At 34.8% G+C, this 4331-nt stretch overlaps 1 pseudogene across 1 annotated transcript; it reads right to left on the bottom strand.

Annotated features, from left to right (window-relative positions):
• Positions 1-2234: 2234 nt before the first annotated feature.
• LOC308244038 (ubiquitin-ribosomal protein eL40 fusion protein-like) lies at positions 2235-2691 on the bottom strand (annotated as a pseudogene). The gene has a single exon. The product of its transcript is annotated as a ubiquitin-ribosomal protein eL40 fusion protein-like (transcript).
• Positions 2692-4331: the final 1640 nt, after the last annotated feature.

Raw genomic sequence — 4331 nt, 5'->3', positions numbered from 1 at the left:
AGTGCATGATTCAATAAGCATTTTTCAGCAAAAGAAAGATTAATGTGACAAAGTAGAGAAGAGGAAATCATAGGACACATCTTTAGTTTTATTTGAATGAGTCACATTTTCATTCAACAATTACCTAACTTCAATGAGATGTCAGGAAATCCGGGCTCAGAAACATTTTTAAAACAAATTCTCATGTTTTGGAAAGATTCCGTTTTTTTAAAAAAATCACCTGAGTACCCACTATATCAAAGACTAAGTCCAGTGAACATAAAGATGAATAAGACACAATCTTTCTTTGAGAAGCTCAGTGATTAGTAAAAAAAAAAAAAAAAAAAAAAAAAAAACACATGTAAATAATAGACTTAGTGCTAATAAACCAATATCTAAAGTTATACAGCACATATGCATTATACATATATATGTAAAACTAGATGCTTGAATTACCCTACATTTACATATATGTATCAAAAATTATGGTGACATTGTGTCAGATTTTCTAAATACAGATCTAATTGCTCAGAGTCTTGATTATATCACTGGCCCACCAGCATTTCCTCAGTAATTTAGAAATATTAAATAGCTCTGGCCGGCATTGCTCAGTAGTTAGAATGTCAGCCTGCCCACCTGACGGTCAGCGGTTGGATTCCCAGTTAAAGGTACATATCTGGGTTGCAGATTCTATCCACACCCCTAGTCAGGGTGCTTGTGGGAGGCAACCAATCAGTAAGTCTCTCTCAGTTGATGTTTCTCTCTCTCTCTCTCTCTCTCTCTCTCTCTCTCTCTCTCTCTCTCTCTCTCTCTCTCTCTCTCTCCTCTCTCCCTCTTCCCCCTCCCTTCCTTGGGAGGGGGTGAGGATTAAAAAAAAAGAAATATCATTCAATAGAAGCAGCTATCCTACAAATGCATGCCAGTTTTTTCTGTTCAATTGCTTGTGATTAGGGTATTCTTATCTTGTTGATCAGATTCCAGAAGCATGTAAGATGGCACAGGGCACAAAAAAATTAGTATTCAATCCTTCTATTTTCATTTTCACATAAAATACATGATCAAGTTTCACAAGCAGGACAAAAATTACTTATTGCAGCCATAGTGGATCTTCCTGGCAGGAAATAATCTTTACTAAAAGATATTTTCAGATCACCATTTAAAAATTCTATACTCACATAACACCCTAATGAACTGGAATTGTTCAACTGGTGTTGAACAATCCATCGATATCAGTGAAAATTATTCTGCTCTTTATGTGGACCAGATAGAGTATGCTAAAATATTCTGCTGATACTTGCCTTCTCAGAAATACAGGTACATTAATCTCATTTCCCCCCTGAAAGTGAAAATTGTGTTTCAGAAAGTTTATGACCTTATTTTAATATCTTTAACATTGATTTTAAATCTGTATTTCTATTCTCATCAAGAATATCTCTATATTGAAAAACTTATGTGAACAAAACTTAAGTGAACAAAAGTGACATAAGCAAAGGAAAATCAAGCATCTCGAGCTTATTTTTTCTCAGATTCTTACTCATTTCAATTTATATGAATAAATTATATATACTTTTTAAAAATAAATTCAATATATTCCATTCTAAATACAAAGCCATACAATGGCATTTACTTTTTATTTTGATGCTTTAATACAAAAACAATTCAAAAGAATATTGGGGTAATTAAAGTATCTTCCATAAAATTCCAAGTGGAAAACACAAAAGGCAGAATACATGAATAATGACTTACGACACTGAGATTTTATTAAACTAAATTCCACTTAAAATTCTAGTAATTGTTTAATTTTCTTTTAAAGGACTGTTTTTATCAAAATTGAATTGGCATTTTGCAGATTAAATTAGAATACGTCATTTAGGCTCTGTAGGTAATATTTGTTCCAAACTGTGAGACTATAAAAACACTGGCAGGCACCTGACACTTCTCTCTTGATATATTGGGGATGGTGCTTTATAATCCCATATTGACTCAACATCAGCTATAGGTAGAATTTTTTAACATAATTTTTGAGGTTTTTTTCATAAACCATTGCACATTAATTGCAAAACAGTTTAATGTTCCCCATATCTGTGTAAATGCCTTCTTGATTTTGTGTACTTTTGTCTGGATTTATATTGTCTGAAGTTGTTTTAGTTATTGTTTCTTTAGAACTGTCTTTTGATTTTTATTTATATTTTTATTTTTTTTACTGCTCCAGTCAACAAAAGAGAAACTTTATTGAGGCCCCAGCATCACAGGGTTCAGGTAGAAGGCTGCCCTGTGGACCCAAGGAGTTGGCGGAGGGGCTTGGGGCGCAGGTTGTTGGTGTGGCCACACTTCTGCGGCAGTTGACAGCACGGGGGTGCAGGAGGGCATAACACTTGCGGCAGATCATCTTGTCACAGTTGTACTTTTGCGCGAGCTGGCGGAAGGAGGGTTTGATGATGCCACCCCTCAGACGAAGCACCAAGTGCAGGGTGGACTCTTTCTGAATATTGTAGTCTGAGAGAGTGCGACCATCCTCTAGCTGTTTGCCCGCAAAAATCAGACGCTGCTGGTCAGGCGGGATGCCCTCCTTGTCTTGGATTTTAGCTTTGACATTCTCAGTGGTGTCACTGGGCTCAACCTCAAGGGTGATAGTCTTGCCAGTCAGGGTCTTCACAAAGATCTGCATTTCTGCGTCTGCTGGGAAGGCTGCTCCACCGCCTCCTTGACGAGAAAGAGCTGTCTTTTGATTTTTAAATCACTTCTCTTACTTTACATTTTTTTTATTCAATGTGCTATTATTTCTATTTTTTTTCTCTTGCTTTAGTATCATTAGATTTGTTTTATTCTTTGCTAAGTCTTAAATGAAACCTTGGCTTATATACTTTATTAACTTTAGTTTTCAGCAACATTAAGTAATTGAACAGCTTCCTTTTATTGAAGATAGTTTATTTTTGGTATTTTAAAATATCTATTATTCATATTTTAAATTTTAAAGTCATAAAATAGTGGCGTTTTTTATGCCTACTAAATTTAAATGTTATCACTTGCTCAGACTAAATAAAATAAAATGAAATACATTGGGCTGATATTATTAACTTATTATTTTATTATTTTGTAGTTTTTCTTCCAAGAAAATAAAAATCTTTTCAATTGTGTTTTGTGTACTTTTAAAGGCAATTATTTAGTTTTAATTTTATTTCCATACTTAAAACTTACTTTCTTATAATTTTAATATAATGGTGGGCCCTATTCCATATCTCTTATTTTGTTTTATTTTTTCACTGACTTTAGTAAAGATTTTTTTTTCCTAAGAAAAGCAGAAAAGAAACACAGGCAAAACTCTATATATACACACACATATGTAAAATATTACAAGTTTAATTAGTTGTATGATTTCTGTCACTTAGTTTAGGATTTTTAATTTTTAATACACAAAAAGTAAACTGTTGACTAAATGTGAAAAATGTGGGTCCTATACTTCTTCAACTATATGGAAATATTATTTAGTGTGCAGATGCCACTTGATTTTATTTTTCTCAGTAAATTTATTTTTATTTCTTCTGTGATTTTTTTTTTAAATTTCTTTAATATTGCAAGTCCAAAAACTTGCTATAATATAACTAGATATAGGTCTAGTTTTCACTTGTTGGGGCCCAACGCAGGCTGCCCCAAAATATCCCACAACTGCATCTTGATTATTTTGATTTAAAGTCACATAAAAACTGTCAATTCAAAAACATTCTGATATCTCTCTCTCCTCTCCCTCTCTCTCTCTCTCTCTCTCTCTCTCTCCAACCTCATCTATCATGCCCCAATAAAAGCAGGAGATAAATCTCCCATGTTATAGGTGCCCTTCCTGCACATGGAGACACCCTATCACTAGAGAGCAAAAGAGCCTGTATAAACAATCTTTTTGTCTCTTTTCTAATTTACTACCAAAGTACTTTGTTAAGATTCTTCACAAATGAGTTCCCAAATCTTGCTTAGATTCCTATCTAATAAGCACTAATTTTATTTTTGTCCTGTCAATTCCTCACAAATTTATTGTTTGTATCCAAAGTATAAAGAAATGGCTGGTTCATCATTTCTAAAAGTATCACCTATGATTCTCCCATTGCATCTTATATAATAAAAGGGTAATATGCAAATTGACCCTAACAGCAGAACAACCAGTATGACTGTTCAACCGGTCACTATGAGGCATACTGACTACCTCTTGGTCCCTTTCCCCAGCCAGCAGGTTCCAATCAGCCAATGGCAAATGGGGAACTGGGGGTGGGTGGCGGGGATGTGGGTGGTGCCAGGCCAAGGCCCCCGCCCCACCAGTCACTCCACACACAGAAGGCAACCCGCGGCAGGGGTGGGGCCAG

This window comes from Plecotus auritus, assembly GCF_963455305.1.
Source record: "Plecotus auritus genome assembly, chromosome: 3".
NCBI classification, from domain to species: Eukaryota; Metazoa; Chordata; class Mammalia; order Chiroptera; family Vespertilionidae; genus Plecotus; species Plecotus auritus.
This window is presented reverse-complemented; position numbering and strand designations above follow the sequence as displayed.